The sequence below is a fragment of the Myotis lucifugus genome, unplaced genomic scaffold, assembly GCF_000147115.1.
Source record: "Myotis lucifugus unplaced genomic scaffold, Myoluc2.0 scaffold_828, whole genome shotgun sequence".
Classification (NCBI taxonomy): Eukaryota; Metazoa; Chordata; class Mammalia; order Chiroptera; family Vespertilionidae; genus Myotis; species Myotis lucifugus.
In genome coordinates, this window is record NW_005871876.1 from 152,871 (window position 1) to 161,954 (window position 9,084).

Consider the following 9,084-nt stretch of genomic DNA (forward strand, 5'->3'; position numbering starts at 1 on the left):
TCATTAGGAGGCTCTCAGGCTCATAACCCAACTCGCCTGGACATGGGGAGGGCCCTGTCCACAGCCCCCAAGTGGAGAGCGGGGGTGGGCACGGCCACGAGCTGGCTGGGGACGCCCCTCTGCAGCCTGCTCTGCAGCACCCGGTTAATCGTGCCCCTCCCCGGGGCCGGGCAGGACAGCCGAGCCCACTGGGCAGCGGGGCCCCTTGTGAAAAGCAGACCTCGGGCCTCTACAGCCAGAGAAGGCTGTGGGGTTCTGAGCGGCTTCTCATCTGAAAATGCAGAGGGGAGTCCAGAGAAGAGAAATTGGGCGGAACAGCTACCGGGCAACGTGAGGCCACTTTCCCCGAAGAACACGCCGAGGTCACGGGCCCATGAGCTGAGCTGGGAGTAGAGGTTGTGGGAAAACCGCTGCTGTGGTCAGCAGAGTCAGGGAAACGCCAGGTGAACAAAATAAAGGCAGCGATGTGCCTGCAGCACTTGTCAGAGCCTTTACCACACTCCTGCGCTGTGCGGCCGGGGCCACAGAGTTCATGGTGGTTACCAGACATCTGACCACATGAGCCGTTTCATCAAGGCGTACCTGGCAGGCAGGGGTTCCACGGATCCCACTTTGGACAACGCCGTAGGAAGAGCCCTGAGGAGGCAGGAAGCCTGGGTCAGAGCCTGGAGGGAAGGGCTCCCTGAGGTCAGAGAAGGGGGTTTTCTGCTGCGTCCGTCCGAGCAAAGGGTGGGGATGGAGTGGGGTGACAGCGAAGGGAGGGAGGCAGAGCTGGTGAGGCCACGGTTGGAGGTAGAGCCACACTTAACCACGCAGGGCCCGGTGACAGGTCCTCCCTCCCCTTCCTCATGAGCGGGCAGGCGTGGGCACAGGCAGAGGCACGAGGCTGTGAGCAGAGCCTTGCCCCACGGGGGGACCTGCACGGGCAGGCCCAGGTGTTGGGAGTGTCCCTGCGCCGCCCCCACCACGACAGCCGCAGATGGGCAGCTGCTGTCGCGTCTGCGTGTCCATCCCCGTCGGGCCAGCCTCTCCTCAGAGCCCACCTGCCCACGCTCCCTGGCCTGCCTGTGGGGTGCGGGGAGGGGGGTCGTTGCCGGCTCTCAGAGCCCTCTCTCCACTGTCCAGGCACAAGAGGGCTGAGCCAGGTGAGCCAGGGGACATGTGCTCGGCCAGGGCTGGGCCCCTCACCTGGTGTGCTTCCTCCTGCCTCACACAAGTCTTTTTTTTTTTTTTTTTAATATATTTGTATTGATTTCAGAGAGGAAGGGAGAGGGAGAGAGAGAGAAACATCAATGATGAGAGAGAATCATGGATCAGCTGCCTCCTGCACGCCCCTCACGGGATTGAGCCCACAACCCGGGTATGTGCCCTGACCGGGAATCGAACCGTGACCTCCTGGTTCATAGGTCAATGCTCAACCACTGAGCCATGGACGCTGGACATCACGGAATTCTTGAATGATATAGAGGAGGAAACAGGCCCGAAGGGGGCGGCGGTGATCAAGTCAGTATTAGCACCAAGTCTCTAGGTCAAGCTCCCCAATCTCCACCCAGCCCCCCACATCTCACCCAGCCCTGTTCCAGCACACACGCCACTCACTCGGTCATCTGAGGGCCGCGTAGGACTGTCCCGCTATGTCCAGTGCAGGCCTGGCAAGTGGCAGCACTTGTCCTCATCTGGTGCAGGTGACCAGGCCAAGGCCACCTGCCACCTGCAGTGCAGGGGGGTGGGGCACTGAGCCCAGTACCTTAAGCCAAGGAGCCCGTCCCCCCGACAGTCCCATGTAGAACCTGCCTGCGGCCCTGCACCCTGGGAGTTAGGTAGGCGAGGTATTGCCCCGCTCTGGGGATGGAGAGGCCAAGGCACCTCCAGGGGCCACCCGATTCCACAGCAGCCGTCGGCTGTGTCCCCAGCTCTGGGGGGGATCCAGCCCGCTCCCCAGCCTGAGCTCCTGGGCTGGGCCTGGGCCTGGTGCGGGGGGGTGGTGGCTGAGGTTCCTAGGAAGATTTCTAGGGAGGACTCTACCTCGGGCCAAACTGCCCTCTCCTCTCCACACCCCTCCAGCCCTGGGCTCTGCGCTGCCCTGAGGGCTCAGGCCAGGGGCCGCCCCATCTGGAGACAGGGGTGGGGGGTGGGAGGTGGGGGGGGCAGGGCAGTGCTATCCTCTGATGGGAGACAGCGTAAGCCAGGGCTAGGGTCTCAGGCAGAGCTGGCCCTGGCCCCTGGCCCCTGGCCCAGGAGCCCTGAGTCAGAGTTCATTGGTTCCCGCCCCCTCGCTCCCAGGAGACCCTTGTCCTTGAAGGAAGAGGGTCTCCCAGGTCGTGGGGAGGGCTGGGTGGGGCCAGCCCAGGAAGGAGGGTCCCCAGACTTCCCTGGTGCTGTGGGCCACCCGCCTGGGAACGGGAAAGCCGCACACCAGGCAGGTGCTAGGCCGCTGGCACTGACCGGGAAACCTGGGCGGGGCGGGGTGCTGAGCCTCAACCCAGCGACCTCACCCCTGGACCAGGCACCGGCTCCCAGGACGTTTCCCAGCCTCATCACAGCCCCATGGTTACCATCACTGTCACCATCGATGCCTCAGCGCCTCCGAGGAGGGATTCCTGAAAAACAGGGCTGTGTGGGCCGTGGGTGAGGATCAGACAGGCCTGGGCAGCAGGCAGACGCTAATGAGGCAATTAGGCCTGGCAGCGACAGAGAGACCGACCCGCACCCGCCTCTCGGCCCGCCCTAGGCAGGCCCAGCCCAGGCCCTGGCACATCCGCCCGCCAGGTGCCCGGGAATTCCCAGCCTCACAAGTTGGACGGGCTTTACTGTGGGAGCCGCTGGCCCTCCTGATCCAAAACCATAGGCTGGTTGGGCAAGGACAGAACCACAGAACCAGGCCCTCCCCCAGCCACCCAGCCCCTTGCCATTTTCCTGGCTGGCGTGTCTGCCTGCCATGCCCTCAGGCCTCCCCCACCCCCACCCCTCCTTCAGCCACCAGGACCCAGGCCCTTTCTGGCAAAGGGGGGCGTGGGGGGGGGTCAGGAGGATCAGAAGCTTGGAACAGGAGGCCTGAATGACTGGTGGCCAGACGGGCAGGCAGCTGAGGACCCCTGCTCCCCAAAGCCCAGGCCTCCGTCCTCAGAGTCCATGTGGGCTCATGGGGTGCTGCCCAGAGGCCTGCAGCGGGGAGGGGATGTAAGGTCACAGGGCTCTGGCCTTCACCTGGGGTCTGGGGGCGGGAAGCTGCCCACCTGGCTTACCTGGTCCTTTTCCCTCTCTCCGCCTTCCTCTGAGTCCCCAGGAAACTGGACCCAGCTCAGCGGCTCCGGGGGCTTCTCTGACCCTCCACGGCCTCAGTGCCAGTAAGTGGGGCTCCTGGCAGAGTCAGAGCCCCCACCCAGTCCAGCCCCTCCTCCGGGTGGCGTGTGCAGGACTGGAACCCAGGCCTGGGACTCCAGGGCCCCTGGGTCCACCTGGGGGTGGGAGTTTGGGCTCAGTCTGAGCGGGAGGAGGAGGCTCCGGGATGGAGAGGAGAGCCCTCACTGGTGGGGCCTTCTGGCAACAGGGCGTCTGTCTCATTGCTGAGTCCAGGCAGGTCATGCAGGCCAGGCTGAGGCCCGCGGGGGAGCGCAAGTGAGGGGCTGCAGAACCACCCGCGTGGCGGGGAGAGCCAACGGCACCTTAAATCTCAGGACCCTGTGGGGACGAGAGCCTAGGAGGCTGCAGCCCTGGGGGACGGGTGGGTGTGGGAAGGACTGAAAGGCAGTCAGAGGAACAAGCTAGGAGGGTTCGGGAGAGGGACCACTGCGTGCAAAGGCTCTGAAGAGAGCAGGCAGGACCATGAGGGGCTGGGCAGCGATCCATCAGAGGAGCCCCAGGTGGGGAGAGGGGCAGGGCCAGACCAAGGGCCGTGCTGGCCACAGAGGGGACTCTGCGGGGACCCACGTGAGGCTTTGGAGCGGGGGAGGGCCAGGTCCGATTCGCATTCTCCCCGATCCCTCTGGCTGCCGTGAGCGGCGGACTGTGAGGATGGAGCCGTGAGCGGAGATGAGGCTGGGAGAGGGTCCGGGAGAGGTAAGGGGCCTGGGCTGCGTAGAGACCAGGGAGAGGACGGCTTGCACCTGGGCCCCGGGGACTGGGAAGGGCTTTGGCAGACAGCACCTAAGCTGTGCGCGCCCAGTCCCTCATTATGCGTGCGTGGCTGCCCTACCCCCAGTGTGGGCCCCCCCCCCCGCCCCTGCCATGGTGGCCCAGACATGGGAACAGCTGGTAGAGCCAGGGGCTCCCTGCGGCCGTGCCAAGGCCTCCTCCTGCAGGGGCCACAGCGAGAGCCAGCGCCGGGTTCTTGGTCTGGGGCCCGGCCCCCTGCCACAGCTTGATTTATAACCATGGGGCCTCAGTTTCCCCGTCTGTCAAAGGTGGTGACAGCCCTCCCAGTGGCTGATGGGAGCATGACGTGAGACAGTCAGGTGTGTGCCTGCCCAGGACGCCCAGAGCCTGTGGTGGGAAGTTCAGAGCTGGGAACCCCGGGCGGGCGGCACATCCACCCTCCCCCCGCCTCCTCCCACTCGCTGTGTTTATGTTTCCTTCCCATCACCTGGGCCACCACCATGACTCAGCCCAGGCCCAGTGGGTAAGTGAGTAACCGGCTTGGGCTGAGGCCAGGCCCTGGGGCTAGACAATTTCCCTTCCCGGGCCTCAGCGTTCCCATCTGTAGAGCAGAGGAGCCCCGCTCTGCCACCTCCCTGGGGAAACTGGGGTGAAGGCAGGCGGAGGAGGTGGACACTGCGATGCAGGGTGTGGCCTTGGCGCCAGGACAGAAACCAGGCCGCTTGACATCAGTCCCAAGTCAGCCCGTGCACAGCTCGCAAGACTCACCTGCCAGGAGCCCAACCCAGTGGGGCCCCGGCCCCCTGAGGGGAACCTGTACCGACAGGAGCTTGAAGTGGAGGGAGTGTGGGGCACGAGGCAGCCTGGGTGCCCCACCCCAGCCCCCTGCAGGCCGAACTGCCCTGAAGTGGGTAGAGAGGGTGGCACAGGGGCCGCACGGGGAGGATGAGGTCAGGCGGGGCAGTGTGCGTGGTGCCCCTGAGCTGACGCTGATTTCAGAGGTGGGGGCAGGGAGTGAGGAAGTGGTGGAGGCGGGTGCTGAGTCTGGGGCGCAGCAGGCAGCAGGTCGGGGTGAAGTGAGCTGGGGGTGGGGACAGAGAGGCCTTGGCTGGTCTGGCTATGAATTGAGGCCTTAGCACCTGGGTCTGAAATCCCTTGTCTACCACAGTCAATCAACTGGTCATGCCTACTTAGAAGGGTTTTGAAGCCGGCAGATGGCTCAGCAAGAGAGAAAGTGCTGGGATTGACTAGTAATGTCTGCAGGGACAAAGCTTTGCAGAGTGGTGGCTGGGGATGTGGCTGGGAGAGTGGCCTGGGGGAACCCACGTGGGGAGGTAGACCAAGGGCCTGGGGTCCCTGCTGGTGAGAAGCTGGGAGAGGGAGCAGTGAGGTTGGTCTGTCCCGCTCTGAGGCCCATGCCCTGTCCCACACACTCCCTGGCCCAGGGCAGGTGCTTGGGGAAGGTCTGCACACATGGAGGCGGCTGTCTTCATTCTTCCCCCTTTGCCTCCTCCAGGCCGCCGGAGGTGGGGGGGGGGGGGGGGAAACCTCAATCTCCTGGGCCTGGGGGCCCTCCTGCCAGGGCCTGGTCTTTGATTTTTCTTGGCGAGATCTCTCTCCACCTGCTCCCAGGGCCCCCCGTCTGGGTCTCAGGCAGGGCTCCACGGCACCCCCACCATGGAGCTGCCCTGGGCAGAGGCTGGCATCACGGGCTGGAGGGCCCAGCCTCAGCCCCAGCCCCTGCTCTGCACTCACCGTGGGAGGGGAAATAGCGCCTCTCGGGAAAGCTGCCCTCCGGGGAGCGAGCAGGAGCTCACCCTCAATGAGTGCTGGCCTCTTAGGGTAGGAGGGCAAGGACGGACCGACCCTTCTCCCTTCCTCTCCTCTTCCTCCTGCTCCTCCTCCAGTATATGCCATTCAAAACATGGTGCCCGTCTCTGAGAGATCCGTGGACACCAGGGGGAAAAGGAGTGTCTGTTTCTAAGATGCTTAAACTATTGGTGACACAGCTCCGGGTCACTAAAGCAGGCAGACGTGTATGGGGTGCACATCTCAGCTCACATCAAACATCCCACCATGACAGCCAAGCCTCGCCCACCGGCACGGTCCTTCACCGTGTGGTTTGGGGCGGCTCCTCACATGCCTCAGGTTCGGGCCTGGCACCTGGGTGAACAGGGATGCGACAGAGACGGCAGGGGGAGGGATGGGGACAGAGACGGCAGGGGGAGGGATGGGCCTGGAGAGCAGGCACCGCTCCTAGGGGCTGCAGGTGAGAGAGGCCTGCCCCTGAGGGCAGGAAAGGCCACATTCCTGAGAAGGAGGCCTGTCTTGGATCCTCTGGCACCAGGTTCCCTCTCCCAGCATCCGGAGGGAGGCTCGCAGGTGCAGGGCAAGTCCCTGGGCAGGGACAACGCTAGCCTCTTGCTGTCCAACCCTGGGCAGGCTCCTGCTGGGCTCTGGGCCTTGTACATCAGAGGGTTCTGGGTCCCCCCAGCCCTGCCTCACACACCCAGGGGCAGCCCCCTGACCCATCCTATGCACTTGTCCCGCTGTTCGAGGCTGGAGGCTGGGCTTCCGCTCAGGAACCCCGTGATGGGGGCCCAGGGCCCCGCACGTGGCCATGTTCATCCTCCTCCATGCCTGTGCTCCCACTGTCACCGCTCCCACATGCTCTCACTCCTGCACGTAGCCAAACCCTGCCCCTCTTTTCATCCTGCCCCGGGAGCTCTTCCAGCTCCTCACAGGTCTCCTGCAGGGTGCCTGCCCCACTGGAGGAGCGCAGAGGGGGAGACAGGAGCCATGGCAGCCAGTGTGAGGGTGGTAGGAATTCCTTTCCTCTCTCCAGGCGGTTCTCCCTCATGCACGGGGCCAGGGACTGTGGGGTGCAGGGGAGGTCATTTCAGTTGTGCCCCCACTAGTGAGAGCACTGGCCAGTCCCTCCTCCGGTACTGCTGCAGGGAAGTCCCTCAACCCTGAACGATTCTCTGGCCAGCAGGTCCCTCCCGCCCCGTGGGTCCTCAGAACTCCTTTTTGAGTGCTGCCTCCATCCCTGACCACCAGCGAGCGCCTGCCCTGGCCTGGGAGAAGCACCCTCCCTAACAGATAGGTTTGTGCAGGACTCGCTGGGTGCTGTCCTGGCCAGCGCCCTGCTACATCTGGAAAACCCAGGCCCAGAGAGGTGACACCCACACAACCCGGCAGCAAAGGGCAGGGCAGAATCTGGGTCCCGGCCTCTCAGGCCCTGGAAGCTCTTCCCACAGGTCCTAGGACCCCAGGGAGGTGGTCCGCCCAGCAGCCCAGCACAGCCCTGGGTGATAGAGCGTCTCTGACTGCAATGCTGTGGGTTCCTGGGGCTGTGGCTGTGGAAGAGGCCCCTGCTTCTGTGCGATACAGCCCAGAAGGATGGTGAAGACCATCCTTCGCAGGGAAGACGGGGGAGCGGGGACTACTCCAGGGCCACTCTCTTTGTGCCTTCGGGTCAGCGGGTCAGCGGAAAGCTCAACCCTCCGGGCTACAGAGGCAAATCTCAGCGCCTCGGCCCCCACCCCTGACAGCCCCGACTCCCTCCAGCTCCGGGTGGAGGCCGGGTGGCTGTGAGCCCACGGGCCTCGGAGCGGGAGGGGTGACCCGAAGGAGGTGGGGGCGCTGTGCCAGGCAGGCGACGGTCTACCAGTGGTTCTCAACCTTCCTAATGCCGCGACCCTTTAATACAGTTCCTCATGTTGTGGTGACCCCCAATTTCATTGTTACAAGTTGAACATAATTAAAGCATAGTGATTAATCACAAAAACAACATGTAATTATATATGTGTTTTCCGATGGTCTTAGGCGACCCCTGTGAAAGGGTCGTTGGACCCCCAAAGGGGTCGCAACCCACAGGTTGTGAACCACTGGCACAGGGTCCGGCCGCGAGCTCCCTACGCGGGCAGACAAGCCCGACTCCGCAGGAAAAGCTCGGCGGTCCCTGCGCACGCGCGCCGCTCAGGTCGAGCCGCTTTGTTCCAGCGCTACCTGCGGCTCCATTCACCGCCTCCGCCCCGCCCCGCCCGCCAGCGAACGGACGGGCCCGCTCCTGGAGGCTCCGCCCACTTCCCGCGCTGGGTGGAACCCGGGCGGGCCCCGCCTCCCTCCCACCACGCTCTCCCTTGGCCGCGATTGGCCATCTGCGCGACGCGCTCCCGCCCACCACGAAAGCTGATTGGTGCGTTGGGTTAGGAGAAGAGCCGGTTATAAAGGACGCTCCCCCGCCCAGAGCAAAAGTCACGTGGCGCTTCGCTCGGCGCCTGTCACCACTCTGCTTGGAGAGCTTTCTTAAAGGGCTCGCTGACTCCTCCGAGGACTGGTCCTTTCAGGATTTCTCCACCCTCGCCCGCCCAGGGTGGCGCGGTCCTGGGCCGTCCTGCTCCGCCAGCTGTCGAGGTGCAGATTCCCGGTCAGGCCTAGTGGGGTGAGACCTCTCTCAGGTCTCGAAGCCTGTGGCCATCACAGGAACCGTGCAGTCACCTGGAACGGTGACCGTAAGCACACTGCCTGGCACGTAGTAGGCGGTCAGTTTCCTCTTATAGAACGAACTCATTGCGAGAATGAATGAGTGGGATTGACAGACAGGAAGAGGGGAGGTGGGCTCAGCGTGACCGCCCCCTCCCCGGGGGACTCTGCTTCTGTTCCTGTGGAGAGGGGGTGCCAGGCGCAGGACGCCCCCAAGGCAGCCCTTCACCGTGGGGCCCTGTAGGGTTGGGAGCGCGGGAATAGAGGACCCAGGAGGGCGTCTTGGCTGGGCCCTCTAGGCGGGTCAGAGCCGGTCCCGGGCAAGGCTAGACCGCGGCGGCGGGACCCAATCAGGGCGAGGAGGGGCAGGGGCGCACCGGACGCTTTGCGCGCCCGCGTACCCCTTGGGGGAGGGGCGGCGGAAGTAGCGGCGCCTTTAAGTCCAAGTGCTCGGTCCCGGCGGCTCCGCTCCCCCGAAGAATGCCTTGGTGCGCGACCGTC